The 17748-nt window shown below is 43.6% G+C and overlaps 1 protein-coding gene across 1 annotated transcript in view; it reads right to left on the bottom strand.

Moving 5' to 3' along the window:
• Positions 1-17748, bottom strand: part of SLC36A4 (solute carrier family 36 member 4) — a 64632-nt gene that overhangs the window by 9225 nt on the left and 37659 nt on the right. The gene's annotated exons all lie outside the window — the stretch shown is intronic.

Below are 17748 nucleotides of genomic sequence, written 5' to 3'. Positions count from 1 at the left end.
TCGTTCCTCCAGTCACAAGCCTGCTCTCAACGATCTTTGGGGGCGGGCAACTGCAGCTTTCTCCCTGGGTGTCTTGCTCCCAGGGAGCTGCTCTGGAGAAAGCCGATGTCTCGGTGAAGCTGAACAGGATGCCCAGGGAGAAAGTTGCAGCTGCTGCTGCCGCCGGCTTTCTCTGGCTCTTCAGGCAGCGATTCTGACAGAGAGGGGAAGGTCACTGAGACTTCAGTTCCCAGGAAAACTTGCGAAAACGATAAAGTGTTCTCCACGTGAAAAAAGTCACTTATAGCTTGGCTCTAAGTGTTTTCTGACCCAACTTCAATGGATGAGGAAGTGGCAGGTAATTTACTAGGTTGAAGGCTTCTAACATGTTGAGCTCCATTACTTGGGGATGCACGAGGCAGGCAACCAAATCTAGGTGAACTGCTACCTTGTTAAAGGACAAAGCTGGTCATTTTTAAATAGTGGCAACCTTTAGAACCCATCTCTCTTTGTTTCAAAATTTGACTTGAGAGAGCAATGGTAGGATTCTGCAATATTTTGTTTTTTCTGTAAGTAGCCTCCTTTCAAACAGCCCACCAGTTCTTCTTTGCTGCTCCCTATGCCTAGAGCACCTTTCCAGAACACTTACATGGTAGTGTCACTTCTAAACTTTGCCCTAAAAAAATTGGAGTTTTGTCATTCTAGTTACTGTGTTAAAAAAAATTGACTATGCAGTATTTTTGCCAACCTTGAGCTCTTGGGATGCTAGTAAAATAGCTGAACGAGATTAATTTTGGCCACTGTAAATTAGAGCCTAGACATGATTAGACTGATTTCTAGGGAAAGGATTGTACATTTTAGAGCTAGAGGTATTTGGGACCTTTTTTGTAATTTCTTCAATGTCTCACTGAAGTTCAGAAGTTTGTACCATGTTGCCATCTGTGCCAAATGATAAATTAGTTTGAGGACTTGCTCTAAAGAGAAAGAGATGGCTGTTTTCTTCCATATCAACTGTTGACGGCATTAAAATTGAGACTGAATAATTATACAGTTGGCGCCCTGAAGGAAGAACCAGCTCAAGCACAACTGGGTAGGCACAAACAACAATTTTCATACACATCTAAACAAAGATTTAGCTTCCAGGGTATTATTAAAACATCCATACATGTGTGGATTTTAATGAAAACTTTCAAGCACAGACTCATTTGCAATAGGAGCTTCCAAGCTGGTGTCTACATATTTTTCAACTTGCACTGAACTTTTAGTCTAGCAAAAAAGAAACAGAAGGAAAGTTTAGATGGGGGGGGGGAGAAGAAAAGGAGAGCCAAGAGGAAAACGTGATATGTGATTCTCCTCGTCCCTTTGACAGCGGGCAGAAGTGGCCCCGCAATGGCACCGGCTCTGCCTGCTGTCAGAGGTACCAGGGGAGTCTCTCCTCATCCCTCTAACAGCGGGCAGAAGCAGCCCCATGGCAGCACCGGCTCTGCCCGCTGTCAGAGGGACAAGGCAAGCCTCCTTGTCCCTCTGACAGCGGGCAGAAGAGGCCCGCGGTGCACCCTCTTGCTCCCGGCAGCAGCAGCCCGGCGGCGCTGGGGTGGGGCAGGGGGTGGGAGCTGGGGATTGTGGGGTGTTTAAAGGGCCCTTTAACTATCCACTATCCTTTCCTGCCCCTTGCATGTGGCAGGAAAGGGCCCTTTAAACTATCCACTGGCAGGCAGCAAGGGGGAATCCCCCCCTGCCACCTGCCAGCTGATAGTTTAAGGGGATCTTTAAAGGGCCACGAACATGAACACTGAACATGTTCGTTAAGGGGACATGTTCGGTTCTGTTTGTTGTTCGTTGATGGCAACCAACAACGAAAAGGGTGTTCGGAATTTTTTCCCCATTCGTGCCCGTGTCTAGTTGGCAACCTTAGTATTTACACAATCCCTGCAGAAAAATGTGGACTTCTCTAAAACTTCATGAGGACTCTGTATGGTTGTTCAGGAGGCACAGATTGCTGATAGCAGCTGACAGTCCAAGGAGGATAAAAATCAATGTTTTTTTCCTCTATATCAAATCAATTTTTAAAAAATTTAAATTGGATTTTTTTCATTTAAATTGGATTTTGTTAAATAAAATGCTTTCTGAGGAAAACCTATCTAAAGACAGTTTTCTATTTAAGATATAGTATAGCCCAAAGGTTTATCATCATGAAATAAGGATTCATTTTTAATTATGTAGTACAAGACAATATATTCATGCAACAGTTTTAAAAAATGATAAATGAATGCCATTAATTCATTCCTTAGGGCCCCAACATCATGCTCTTCCAGAGGTATCTGCAAGACTTTTTCTATCGAGAAGATGCCATCACAGATGCTTGGTTTTGCAGTTCTCAAAACTGTGAATTTGTGTTTGCAGAGATAACATGCCTCTTCTTAACAGCAAAAAAAAATGTTTTTACATAAACATATAGAGTTGAGAGTGAGACTTCAATCCTATTGTTCCTCTGCAAATCTAAGTACACAGAATCAACCTCTTAAGTGCTAAGTTTCAAGAGGTCCATTGTATAGAATATTGTTTGGGATAGAATAGATCTGTTAAGAGCTAAGTGTGAGGAGAGAGAAGCAAGCAATGAAAATGAAACTTTTTGAGCAGAATACTCCAGAAGCCTTGAGATCTTTCTGAGCACAACCTAACATTTATCATATTATTCTCTCCCTTGAAGAGAAAACCGATAATGGCAGCAGGCCATAAAAGAGACCCAGTTTGGGAATGCTTTTGTTTAGCCACATTAGTGAACAAATATGGATGTTTAAGCAAATACAAGAATTAGAGTTGCCGTCCCCCAGTGGGGGCAGGAGGATCCCCCGCTCCCAATCTCTGCCCCACCACCACCACTCACCTGGCCAGCAGGGGGTGGGGAAGGCAAGGAAACAGGCCTCCCAGGGTATGCTCGCAGTTCAGCATGATGACATCACTTCCATGAGTGACATCATCGTGCAGGCCCTAGGAGTGCTCCTATGCTTTATGCTGGAGTGATTCGGGCCCCAAACAGACTGATTCTTTAAGAATCGGTGCAAAAGGTGGGAGTGCTCCCTGGGCCCGCACGATGACGTCACTCCTGGAAATGACATCATTGGGCCACACCAGGAGCATACGCACAAAGCACATACGCAAGGATATTCAGAAGGAGAATGCCGGGTCCCTCCAGCTCACCAGGAGTGTAAGGGGACCTGGCAACCCTAACAAGAATACATATGTTATATAATGCTATTGTTGTAATTCAATAAAACAATGTAAATGGTTATTGTTATTAATAATGATTTTTTTTTCTCTTTCCAATAAAGTATAGCAGAAAGGTTGTCCAAATATGAATGATTAATCTATTAAACTGGAGATAGTTCACCTTGCAATGATAGTTATGTTTCAAATGGTAAATAATCAATCATTAGTTTTCCGATATAACTGTAAAACCAACCTGAGAAGTTATTCTTCTAAAAATGAAACCTTCATCTGGGTTGCAAATATTAAGGTTATAACCAGCAAGAATGAGCCTTTATGTAGAAAACACTGATTTAAATCAAGTCTTACTGACTAATGATTTAAATCATAATTTAAATTGTGATTAAATCAATTGGATTTAAAACAAATCCACCCTGTGACAGTCAATTAAAGGAAGGAGGGGACGAGAAGGGGCAATCATTCTATTAAGTGCCCCATATCAGAAATGATCAAGCCCCACCATAAAATTACCCTTCTTTTCAATCAATATATGTTCTTTGAGGACACAGAGAAAGCAAAATAGTTGGTATGAATTGCCAAGAGAATAGGTGGAACAGAAAGAGCTCTTAAAGCTTTTGCCTAATATTTTGTCTTCTCTAACTTGAGTCTCACTGGGAAAGGCAGACTATAAATGACTTAAATAAAATAAAATACACAGCTCCCCTGCAGGCCAAGTTCTTCCCTCCACAAGGCTTAAATAAATATGTGAAGCAAAATTTGAATTCAAATTAAGTTCCAGAATCAGTTGCAATCTACAATATTCCCAAAGATGCATGCATCATTATTATACATGCTCCTGGGGCGTGAAATGTTTGAAAAGGATATTGTTATGTCAGCTAGCTAAGTGTTCAAGGCTGCTAGCATTAGACTAGGTATTCTCACTGCAGATGAAGATTCACCTGCCTTAAAAAAGGAACCAGCTGAATTTAACAAGGGATGCGAAATTTCAAGGTAAGTGTGGAAGCCATCCAGAACCTGTAACCTTAACAACTGACTGCATTTTTTTTTTACAAAAAATCCTCCCAGGTATTACAAAATCCTACCTCCCAAGTATTTCCTCTAAGAGCTGTTTCACACACTGGATCAGCGACTAGAAGCCCCGAAATCAGAAAGTCTCTCTAAATGAGACATCTAACACATGAAGATCACGTGTCAGGAGATGCAATGGCAGCTGAGAAGGGTAGTTTAAAAAGACAGAGCCGGCAGCAGGGCAAAGGCTTTGCTAGACACTGGAGTTGCGTGAAGGGGCTGTGAAATGCCAGAAGGGAAACTTCAGCCCATTATAACCTCTCCATCGAAGCCCAGATATCTGACGAAGGGAGCTTAGATCCTTGAAAGCGTATACCTCAAAAATCTTGTGCATCTTTAAGGCGCTAATGAACTAGAGTCCAGCCTCTGTGTACAGTTATCAAGCCACTGTGAAGTAGCGCAAGTCGGTCATTGGTACAACATTTTCTTCTTTGGCTATCTCATCAATTTCTTTCTCCATTTCAAGGTCACCTTGAAAGTTTGATTGGGGAGAAGGGAGCAAAACTAGGCCATGATATTACTTTTTGAACTTGATATGTCCATCTAAAGTGATTTGGTAGAGGCGTTTGTAGACAAAAAGCTACATGCAGATAAAGAAGCACTAGACCTTGAAGGAAAAACTAAGCTGTGTAATGAAAGAGTACAGAAAGGCCATTTTAATTAGCCAAGTCAACCAATCAATTCAAAATTGCAGAAAATGCAATGATCACAGAAATAAAAATGAGATGTAGCAGTATAACATCTCCCAAAGTCAATTCTAGGAAACATCCATCCTTTATCTCATGTTGCTAACATCCAGGTAGTGGCCGGAAATCTCCCGGAATTACAACTGACCTCCAGGCCACAGAGATCAGTTTCCCTGGAGAAAATGGCTGCTTTGGAGGGTGGATTTTATAGCATTATAACCTGAAGTCCCTCGTCTTCCCAAATGCCACCCTCCCCGGGCTCCACCCCCCCCCCCAAATCTTCAGGAATTTCCTAACCTGGAGCTGGCAAGAGGCAACCCTATTTATTCCAGTCTCAGACATTAGTTTTTCTCTTGTCTAATTCAACAGTACTTCATCCCTTCAGAAAGCCAAGCTACAAGTGACGAATGACACTTGCCTGGCAAGTGAACAGACTCACGTGTATTCCTCCCTGTTCACTTGTGCTCCACTCACTCTCCAGTTGATCAAGTGAACAGGGAGGAATACACGTGAGTCTGTTCACTTGCCGTTCAAGTGTCATTCGTCACTTGTAGCTTGGCCCATAGTCTCAAGGACATGGTTATCGCTCAACATCAGGGATAAACAAAGTTAAAGTTACATAACTGATGTGCGTGGGGAAAAAATGAATTGAAGCTCAAGTAGCTACTAGCTAGGTGAAGTTTATGAACTATTATATAGGAAGAAGCAGGGCTTTTTTTCAGCAGGAACGCAGTGGAACGGAGTTCCGGAACCTCTTAAAATGGTCACATGGCTGGTGGCCCCGCCCCCTGATCTCCAGACAGAGGGGAGTTATTGCTGCAGCGCAGAGGGCAGTGTAAACTCCCCTCTGTCTGGAGATCAGGGGGCGGGGCCACCAGCCATGTGACCATTTTCTCCGCAGGCAGCCCACTGAGTTCTACCACCTCTTGTCCCAAAAAAAAAATCCCTGGGAAGGAGTTTCACTTTTAATAGGGTTTCAAAATTCTTCTGTTTGCCATTGAATTGAAAAAGCCATGGCTGCAAACCTGGCCATGGTGCATGGAACCAACTCAACATTTCTACACGAAAACAACATTTTCACATAAAACAACTGCCTTCCTGCTACCAATAAAGGTGCTTGCCCACAGAGGAGTTATGCAGAACTCCTCCAGAGTAGGGGAAAGGCAGGATTTTTCAAGGCCTTTACATCTCAATTGGTCTGTAGGATTTTAATGACCCGTGTTTCCCTAGGAATTGTCAACTGCTGGCTGTACAGTTAGCAAATTAAAAATACAACAGCACAAATAAAATCATTAAAAAAAAAGACATCTCCGCCTAGCCAAAGCAGCAATAAGAACAGATTTCACGAGCAAATAAATCTGCACTATTCATTCTAGTTTTAAAGGATGCAAACTATTTTTTTTCCTCAGGCAAGTTACTGAATCAAAATTCTTTGTACTGGGTAATTACAAAATAATATGTATTCAAGTTCCTTTTAAAGCAATCAGCTTAGGTTTTCAAAGCAAAGCATTTATCTCCCCCTCCCCACAATCCATATGCAAAGCAACAATACTATTATCTTGAAGGCTTTTGTTCCTTTTATTTATTTATTTATTTATTTATTTAAACATCAATTCTCTTTTGGATTATGCATTTTAAAATGGTTCATTCTTTACAGAAAATAAGCACCTAGTACAGGAATGTGATATTTGCCCAAGCACAACCTCAGCACTTAAGAAAATGTTTTCTTTAGATGGATTGTTTCATTGTCTGTGTTAATTGGGACAGAGCTGATAGGGCAAATCCATTACACGTGGAAGGTCATAGGTTCGGTCCCTGAAATCTCTAATGAAGGGATTTCAGTTATCAGGTTTGGGGAAAGATTTTTTTCTGCCAGACAGCCTTCATATATTCTATTTGCTGTGGCCCCACAAAAAGAAGACAGCATTTGCACAGGGGTCATCTTTCAAATCAGGGCCAAGATGTCTGATGGGGGGGGGGGGGGAAGCAGCATCTCATTTCCAGTCACAAACTCTTGATCTGTTATGGCAACTACGGCTGTGAATCAATCCTCTTCAGAAAGACCTTGTTTCTATTTTTTTTTTTTAAAAAACGCTCTCTGCTAAATAAAAAGAAAAAAAATCTGACTTGACCATAACATTTCTTGGGTTTAAGACAACAACCTTTTGCCCCTTTCCTCCAAGGGCCCTGGGAAGTTATTTTATCATCTGCGTTCTGTGACAGGCCGCCCAAGAGAAGTGATCATTTTCAGCAAGTAGACAATAGGGCAGTGTTTTTGGCAACAAGCTCAGAGACAACACTGGAGATCACCAAGCTGTTTTATCATCATCGATCATCCCCCACCCCATGTCTTGTGACAGGCTTTACCAGAGAGAGACTCCTTAATTCAGAAGCATGGGACATAGCACACTCCCCCAAAAATGTAACAGCTTCCCTAGTGCAACCCAAGGAATAGAAAGACACAAAACGCTTTTTCTTTCTGTGATTGTTCACGGAGGGCAAACTAGGGTGGAAGCCCAGGTTGTCCATCTTTGAACAATTTGAATGCAGCACACAAAGCGAGAATATATAAACGGCTATCAGTCACAAACAGACTTCAACCCACTTCCTTTTCTCTAGAAAAGGGGCTCCCAACGTGGTGCCTCTAGGCACCCCAGAACCCAGTGACACACTTCCTAGTGCCCACCAAGACTTTTTACAAAAGTGAGGCCAAGTGAGTTTTTGCCTGGCAGGACTTCTGACTAATCACTGGAAATCTGGTTGTGCAGATTTTTGAAAAACTTGCATGGCAGCATCTGTCACCCCCTCACAAGGATCTTCACTGTGTGACTAAGGATGTATGCAAGAAAATATTTTTAAGCAATATGTCCAGTTTAAAAGGCTTCTTGTTAAACAGAGCTTCTGTCTGAAATGCTCAAGAGTTACTGTTGGAGTTAACCATTGTTTCACTCCTTGACATTTTGTGGTTGGTTCTGCCTCTTGTGGCAGCCATTTTGTGGTTCTGCCTCCTACCTTGTGTCAGAATTCCAAAGGTGCCCACAGGCTCCAAAAGGTTGGGGGCCCCTGCTCTAGGAGCTATCCCAGCTCTTGCGGTACCCTAAATCTTACCATATCCCTGTTACCTTGCACCTGGCTTCTCCCAGCTCAACTTTCAGGAAACATCCCCCCCAAAACCCTTTCATCCTAGAAGAGGTGGCTACGTAGTACACCATGCAAGCACCTGCCATTTTGAATCCATCACCAGAACGATGTCAGAAGCAGGAAATACCTGACTTTGCCTTCTTTGGCTCTCAAGATACCTTTTGAGGAAGCGGCTAAAACATTCACTTGACAAAGGGAACAGAGCAAATAGATTAGGTTGTACTTTTAAGATGTTGAAACCACTTTGAGGAGTTTTGTTGAAATTGGGATGAGGGAAAGAACCAATCAGGCCACCGCAGATGGGCGTGAGTTCTGCTCCATGAATTACTGTATCTCTGTGCAAAACTATAGATCTCCTTGGTGCCAAAGCAGCTTTCTTAGCTCTTTGCCCAATTGCACCCCTTTGGGCTGACTGGTGGCTTCCATCTCTCATCTATATGTAGCCCTTCCTCCTAAGTGAAGTTCATCAGTGTAACAGACACCCCTTGTGCAGCCACATAGGCCGGAAGGATTCTTCCAGTCTTCTCTGTGTGGCCTTTTTAACAATGCAACATACTCCACCTTTACAAGGAATGCACTGACATGAAAGTCCAGAACAGCAAAACAATAATACTTTCCAAAATGAAGTCTCCCTTTACAGCAGCCTGAACCAAACCGTTGTGAAGGCAACAGACCCACACTCTGAATCTACAACTCACACACTCAACTGCACAAACTTTACTCAAATGCAGTGATAATCCAGCAGCGTAAGGAAAGGTCTCTCTGTGTTTCTCTCTTCTTATCATCAGCTCAAAGCTATGCTTCACTCCATGTCCTCACTCCACTTCTGGATCCTAAGAGCTCCCCCGCCCCTGTTCTTTGGGCCCACGAACCCTAATTGTTCACTTCTCTGACCACATGGACCCACAGAGACTGATTCTACTCAACCACAAACTTAACTGCTGGTCAGTAACTCAAAAGCTGCCACTGACCACCATTTTCTAAGGCCACAGAGTATCTCCATGGTGAAGGCACCATATACTGAGCACTGGAAAATACAGCAGAAAGACAGTTTTGCAAAGAGAATTGCTAATAGGAACAGCACTAGAAAAAGGGAAGGGCCCCCTGGCTCTGTTCAATTGTCATTTCTCCGGTTATCTGCACAGAAGTATTCCCATTCCTCGGACCATTTTGCTCCTCTTCAGAATTTTCTCACAGCATTTAGCCCCAAAACATGTATTTTATTTTACTGTTCAATATATTCCATTTGTGTTTGGCTAACAGAATGTTGAAAAAACACACTGTTTCCCAGACCACACAATCTATGGGCATGTGTGCATTCCGACATCATGTCATGTGAAATGCTAAACTGTTTCACTGGCAATGAAATCCCACACAATCAAAGTCCATTCCAGCATGCTCTGCCAAAGAATGAACAAACGTAAGTAGTACAGAGTTTTGAGCGCATCTAAGGCCGTTTCCACACTACTTACCTTCATGCGGAACATAGTGAAAAAAACGTGAAAGATAGCGTCTTCTCGCACAAGTTTTGCGCAACATCGTGCAAAACTCGCGCGAGAAGATGCTCTCTTTCGTGGGTTTTTTGCGACGTTCCGCCCCAAAACATGTATTTTATTTTACTGTTCAATATATTCCATTTGTGAAGGTAAGTAAGTGTGGAAACAGCCTAAAACGGATTGGGTTGGATCGCACGATCCTAACACCTGCAGATCTCTTCAATGTTCCCCCCTTATAGCGAACCTTCTGAACCCGGGAGAAAATTTATTCCTGGGGTTGTGAAATATGTATGATCTAAGAGCTACATGACTTTGGGGACTGGTGCGGGAAAGGGGCAAAAATTGCCAGTTCTTCTGATAGAAGAGGCAAAAGAGGTGATTTCATCTCTTCTCCCTCCTTTCCCTCTCTTATTAGTACAGATCTGCAGGAAAGATGACTAAGCCTTCTCAGACTATGCCTTCTGCTGCAGCTAGTGACATCCAACCCACTGTATCTACCTCCTTGGTACACTTTTGGGAACTAAGTCAAACTATTAGCTCACTGAGCCCAGTCTTAACTATTCCTGTTGGCAGCCAGCCTAAGCACCCCAAGTTCCGTAACCGGAGACACCACAGGTCAAATCTGGGACTTTCTTCTCCCACCAAGTTATGGTTCTTCCCTGGGCCTCAACCCAAGAGGATCTCTGGAACATCACAGCAGCCACGATAGGGTCCAAATGGGATTGGAGAAGCAATGCTGAAGGGGTGGTGAGGCTTTCCCTCCCCATACCATTTCCTTCCCTCACCCCACCCCACTGCAGGCTGCACTGCAGCTTTGTCAAGAGAGGAGAGACGTCATACCCGTATGTGTCTCCTGGGAAATACAGCAACTGGAGCAAGTTAGATGTAGAGTGGGGAAAACAGCTGGTGAGAAGAACTCCTCCCCCAGCTTACTTGACCCAAGAGAGACCCCCAAGGGAGTTGCTGTGAAGATTTTTTCTTAAGTGCAGTGATACTGAACATGGGCCTCTGTCATCAGGCCCAGCTTGACCAAAAGTGGCATGGAGATGCACAGCACGAGTTCTATCACCAAAAGAAGCCCCTTTGGTAGCCATCAGCTCGATTTCCATGTGCCGAAGCACCTGGAACTGGACTCTATATACATGGACTCTATTTCACATGGAAGCTGGTACTCCCTTAACATCACTTACCCAAACTATCTATAATCAGGGCTTTTTTTCAGGGGGAATGCGGGGGAACGGAGTTCCGGAACCTCTTGAAAATGGTCACATGGCTGGTGGCCCCGCCCCCTGATCTCCAGACAGAGGGGAGTTGAGATTGCCCTCCACGCCGCCAAGCAGCGTGGAGGGCAATCTAATCTCCCCTCTGTCTGGAAATAAGGGGAGGGGCCACCAGCCATGTGACCATTTTCTCCAAGGGCTACCCACTGAGTTCCACCACCTCTTTTCCCAGAAAGAAACCCCTGCCTATAATTAATTATACTCAGTAGCTATACCCTCTGGAATTCTGGCATCTAGCTACACACCTTCCCTTCTCCCTGGTTTATCTGCACCACAGGCAGTTCCATCACAGAGCTATAGCACACACCAATTAACCACAGTTACAGTAGGTGAAAAGCTTAGGCAGAAATCTGAAACGCTTTGATAAGCAAATACTCTGGGGCTAAATGTATGATATTTCGTTGTATATGAAGAGACGGGTAGAAGGAAATGCAATGAATTTATCAAGGAAAGCTCCTCTGAGTGCTGACTGGCACGGCAGAGGGAGGAGTAATAGTTCTATTTCCATCTGTTATCTTTGATACAACACATACAACTTGAGCTTTCAAGTTGTCTACTACTATTTTTTTACTTGCTTGCTTGAAGGGGTTCCTTGAAGCAAAAAATTGTCATTCATAGACATCTTGAAAACTAGAGTGTTGCTAATTTCTGCCAAAGCTCTTCTGCCAATGGCTCTTCTTGCACATTAGCACTTTCAGATTATCTCTACAAAGAGCTAAAAGACGTTTTTATGCTCTTAGCATTTGATAGTTGATTTGTTTTTAATTACTGTTGCTAATTATTTTTATTCTTGGTGCTTTGAGTACTACAAGTTTCAAATGTGAAAGGTGTATTTCTGGAAATCCAACAGAAGAAATAACCATATAATGGCCCATATAATGAATTTTAGCATTAGAACCAGGGCTCATTTCGAGGGGGAACACACAGGAACGCAGTTCCCGCAGTTCCCCAAAGAGGTCACATGTCAGGTGGCCCCGCCCACCTGACTCTTGGCCATTTTGGGCCCGTTTCAGCCCGGATTGGGGGCGAAACAGCCCGGATTGGGCCTCTGATGGGTGGTGGATCACTCTCCCACTCAGCAGCAGCCCAATTCTGACCATTTGGGGCCCCTTTTCAGCCATTTTCAGCCCCTTTTTGCCATTTTGGACCCAATTTCGGCCCTGAATGGCCAAGATTGGGTCCAAAAAAGCCAAGATAGGTGATGTCAGGGGGTGTGGCATATGCAAAGCAGTTATGCTAATGACACACTGCCAGTGATGGCAAGGGGCATGACATATGCTAATGAGTTATGCTAATGAGTTCCTCCAGCTCTTTTTCTACAAAATGACCCCGATTAGAATATATATATATTGTACTATATATATATATATATATATATATATATATATATATATATATATATATATATATATATATATATATGTACAATATATCACATATGAACATTAAATGTACAGCCATTAGTATGAATTGTAATTTTTGAATATTTTATATTTTGTCAGAGATTGCAAATTGTATGGCCCTTACAGTATGTTTTATTCCTTGGATGTCTCATAGATTTAATTTCAGATACATATTACTATGCATGCATATGTTCCAACACTTATTCATTACATGGGTTAAGTTGTTTCTTACTCTGGATTTCCATAACGTATCTATTTTTCACAGCTGAGACCTTATTCTCAATAAATAGTACTCATTCATCTACAGTCTGCCTTTCTCACAGAGACTCAAGGCAGATTACACAGCATAGGTCAATATTTATTTATTTACTGCATTTATACCCCATCTTTCTGCCCAGTGGAGACCCAAGTGGACTTATAGAATTTTCCTCTCCTCCATTTTATCCTCCCAACAACCCTGTGAGGTAGTTTAGGCTGAGAGTGTATGACTGGCCCAAGATCACCCAGCAAGCTTTCACAACAGTGTGGGGATTCAAACCCGGGTCTCCAGATCCTAGTCCAACACTCTAACCACTGCACCATACTGGTTCTCTGCAAACAAACATCCAAAAATAATACAATTGCAAGCAGAATATGGTACAGAGCTGAAAACAATGCTGAAGCAAAGCATAAGCAATTTAACATGACCTATTAAACAATGGAGAAACTACTCAGTTGGTACACAGTAGTATACTCTACAGTCCCTATCCCTTTTCCCAATGCATCTCTTTGAACCATTTCCTTACAGCACAGCCCTATTACTTGTGTAAAAAGCCCTCCGAATAGTTCAGTTTTGCCATTTCAGAATGCCAGGAGAGTGGGTGCTTTCCTGACCTCTTCAGGCAGGCCATTCTATAAGCTGGGTGCTGCAACAGAGAATGCACAGGTACAGGCAGTGGCTGATTTTGCCCATTTGCAGGGTGGCACCACCAGAAGGCCCCGCTCAGATGAGCAAAGCTGCGGTGCTGTACTTGGGGTTTTTTCCCCATGTCTGGAGAGGTCTGCCTGGGGCCATTTCATTATTTAAATGCATAAAACCTAGGTTTTTAAGTGAAAACATGGGATGATATTTGAATGAACGGATGCCGTTGGGGAGGGATGCTCCACAAAGTGAGAGGAAACATTTGTCAGTGGGGGGAGTTGTTCCCTTGTCTGCAGGCAGGGCTGAGCACGGGATGGCTGAGAGCCAAACTACAAGTGACGCCTGACACAGGTTGGACACTAGTCGGCTTCCCTCAAGTTTTGATGGGAAATGTAGGCGCCCTGGTTTTACAGCTTGGCTCTCCGTTACAGCTGCAAGACCAGGATGCCTACATTTCCCATCAAAACTTGAGGGAAGCCGACTAGTGTCCAACCTGTGTCAGGCGTCACTTGTAGTTTGGCTCTAAGAGAAGGGGAGAAAGCCTGGGTGATGGTAGGAGTCCGATGACCCTCCTATAACAAGGGAGGAAAAGCTAAATGGAATGAGAAAAGACCAAGTTTTAGTTAGTTAGGCAGTGAGAACAAATTTTAGATCAACAGGCCTTGAATAAAAGGCCCATTTGCTTGCTTTTTAAGTGGCTACTCTGGTTCTGCCAAATAGGGGGTGGGGGTGGGGAATCTATGAGAAATAAGAGAGAGCATTGAAACAGGCAACAAACCATTTTGTGATTAAATTGCAAATGGATGCAATCTATTCAGGTAGAGGCGAGATGCAAATTTAGATGCACTCCATTAACTTCTTCTCTTTTCAAAAATCTGCTAAATTTCTTGTTGGCCGACAGCCACCTTTGTTTCTACCACCTTTGAGTCTAAGAAAACACAAGGGTATGCAAAATATACCCATAAATATAGAATGCTTTGCTAAAATTCTCTCTTACACACCGTAACAGCACAACCACAGTCATCCTGCAGCGAACATATCAAGACTCAGGTTAAACCAGAGCTTACCAGCACCACCCAGTTTTGGAACTATTTTCTAGAATAAAGCTCGGTTGTGGAAATAAAGAAAATGGGCATGCCTCTGAGCTTAGGCAGAGTACAGTTCTCCCCAAGTTTAATGGTCAGGGCTTCTAATTGACAAGGAGGTGCACAGGCCAATTTGCACCCTAGCCCGTCTGTAGGAGATTGACTCGACTGAATGCACCCACCACTTTTCATCTCTCAGATTCCGCTCAGCCGGTCTAGGGTAGCTGTCCAAGTACTAAATCAGGAATGGGGAAGCCAAGGCTCAATCCCCACTTGGTTGCAAATCTCTCTCTTGTAAGTGACCTTTGACATGTTACCTGTATCAGACTAGCCACAATCACAAGGTTGTTGACACATGGCAGGATACAGCACAGGAGGGGGAAACCACAAAGACTGTCCAGAGCTCCTCGGGAAGAAGAGATCAATGGCTGCTATTGGGATCAGGGCAAGGGAAATTATTGCAGTACCAGCAGGGAAGGGCAAATCCTAACTTTCCTGACCGCACAGCATCCATCCAGGATTTACTGAGTTCTTTCCCAAAACATCACAGCAAGACAGCTTGGAAAGATCAAGAAAAGCCAGGAAACTCCCAGGAGGTGCATGAATGCCCCTTAACGCAGCGGGGGGGGAAAAAATCTCACTTTCCAACAGCATAGAATGGGGGGGGGGGGCGGGGGAGCAAATTATTCATACGGGAAAGGTCTAGATGGCAGCAGACGCCAATGATTCATTCCGCTGACAACACACACGTATTCCCAGACAGCAACAGACGGAAATAAAAGCCTGTTGTGAGTAGGTGGCAGAGTGAAAGCATTTGGAATAACACTCAGGTGGACATGCAACTGCGTAACGCTGTAATAATCCAATTAGTTGCCATTAAAATCAGACGGATAAAGACAAAGCTCAGCCGCAACAGGAGTGCCATAGGGCTTACTGTGAAATAGAAATCCTCATTTCTTTGCACAAGAAAAGTATGACTTTGTACGTTGCCTAGAAAATGAAATCCTGCCCTCTAGTCATAGCTGACTTATGGCAACCCCTGGTGGGGTTTTCACGGCAAGAGACTAACAGAGGTGGTTTGCCGTTGCCTGCTTCTGCAACCCTGGTTTTTGCTGAAGGTCTCCCATCTAATTACTAACCAAGGCGGACCCTGCTTAGCTTCTAAGATCTGATGAGATCAGGCTCTTCTGGGCTAACCAGGGCAGACTTCACCTAGAACAGAAGTCCAAGTTTCAAAAGGTACTGCTTTTGACACAGCTGAACGAGTTAGTGAGAACAACAACAACACCACAAAAAGCAGAAGAGTTTTTGGTACCTCTTTACTTGCCTCTGGCTACTGCTGAAATTTTTCTCTTTCGCCCCAGCCCTTCCCTGTCTTAGTTGCCTAAACTGCTGTGGAACACGACCAGTTGCAGTGACTCAGAATGTCACTTGGAGAAACCAAGTAGGTTACTTGGTTCATGAATTCAACAGTACTGTGGATGATAAAACATACGAGGTTGGATCCAGTGGAGGATTTTCATGGGCAGAAGGAATTTCTGTCCACGGAATGTTACTTTCTTGTTTCTCCTATTCCTGCTAAAGCCCAAATGCTGCTCCTAGGAGATAGGGGATCCCAGGCACAGCAAAAGTGGGGGGGGGGGGGGAGTTGGAGGTCTGCAGACGTTTGGGGGGGCAACAAAAAGCACTTCCCATTCTAAGTGCAGAGACCATCCACAGGATCCAGCCCTGGGTACAAGGAAAGGAGCATCAAAACACCACGAAAAGTATTATCAATGAGTGCTGAAAGTTGCTGAAAATGGGAGGCAATTTGGGACACTTACAGAAGCAAACATGAAACAAGTCATGCTTGTTCCCCCTAGGTTAGTATGAATTTCACACACACACAAAACTGACACAAATTTCTTGCAAGAAGTTACAAATCCACCAAGATAAGACCTGGTTTTAGGGTTGCTGCCTTCCAACCTGGAAACCATTCACACACTTTCAAATTTATAGATGCGGTGAGAAAGAACCAGCTGTGACCCAATCTCCTATCTTTTGCCACAACTGCTTACCCCCTGCTGTTGCAAGCAGAACTCCAGCTGTGCTACAGAGCCGACAAAGGACAGAGTTGAGGACACAATAAGCTAGGCGACGGGTACAAGGCACCCTGTCTGCCTTCTCTCATGTAAAGAGGAAGGCAGACAGCATCCAGATTATAAGATATCTAGCACAGGAATAATAGGTTTCACAGGGAAAAGAGGTTAGAGGTGAATACCAAGTCAGATCAACCCAAGATAAAAAATAAGTCCAAAAGAATAACAATACTATTAGATGGTTGTTGTGGGTTTAGACTTGGGCCTCTGGCTTCATATTTGTTACACAAGAGAAGGGCCCATTCTTTTGTCTCATTTGAACTATATTCATTTCTGAAGAAAATTCCTTTGGAACTCAAAGGTTCTTTCCACCACAGGCCTATAAACAAAGTCACAGGTTACACAACACTTTAAGAGGGATCTCTTTAAGGCTGCTGGGAGATCAACATCTAGGGGGCTGAACCCCAAAAAAGCTTCTCCTCTGCAGATGAACTAGCTAAAATAGACACTAAAGATTGAGAAGAAAGACAGGGTATACATGTAGTAAATAAAAACAAAATAATAAGTCCCAGTAACTGGGAGATAACGACTGCAGCTTAAGAAGAGAAACCAAGGTGAAGTAGCAGAAGATTCCTGGTGCCAATTCAGCATCTCAGGTAGCAGGTGTTGGATATCTCTTCCCTGCCTGAGAGCTACAACCAGTCAGGGTAGGCAGCCAGAGGGCTCAGTTTTCTGACACTATGCTGTAGCATAATGGTTAAGGGGTTGGGCTGTGTGCTGGTTCAAATCCCACTACTGCCATGAGCTCCTCAGGTAGCCTTGGGTAAGCCACACCTCTCAACCCCAGCTCCCAAGGTGTATTATGGGGATAATAACAACACCAACTTTGTTTACCAGTCTCCATGAGGCACTGATCTGTCTAAAAGAGAGGTATATAAGTGTGGTTCTTCTTATTAGGCAAATTCATATTTTTAAATTTCAAAGAAGTAATGGAACCACTGCCTTGATCTGGATGGCCCAGGCTAGCCCGATTTCACTAAGGCCATTTCCACACTACTCACCTTCTTCCGGAACACTGAGGAACGTGGTGAAAAAAACATGGAAGATAGCGTCTTCTTGCACGAGTTTTGCACGACATCATGCAAAACTCGCACGAGAAGACGCTATCTTCCGTGTTTTTTTCGCCACGTTCCGCAGCATTCCTGAAGAAAGTGAGTGGTGTGGAAACAGCCTAGATTTCAGAAGCTAACCAGGGTCAGCTATGATTAATACTTGGATGGGAGACCCGACACCTAAGCCAATCAGATCAGTTTATCAAGTTAGCTGGCAGCTCTCGTATGACATCTAAAACGAACAGCTCCAGTTTGACACAAATGCAGTCAAGAATTAAAAGGGAGGGAGCT

The sequence above is a fragment of the Eublepharis macularius genome, chromosome 3, assembly GCF_028583425.1.
Source record: "Eublepharis macularius isolate TG4126 chromosome 3, MPM_Emac_v1.0, whole genome shotgun sequence".
NCBI classification, from domain to species: domain Eukaryota; kingdom Metazoa; phylum Chordata; class Lepidosauria; order Squamata; family Eublepharidae; genus Eublepharis; species Eublepharis macularius.
Note: the sequence above shows the minus strand (reverse complement) of the source record. Positions and strands in the feature narration are given on the sequence as shown.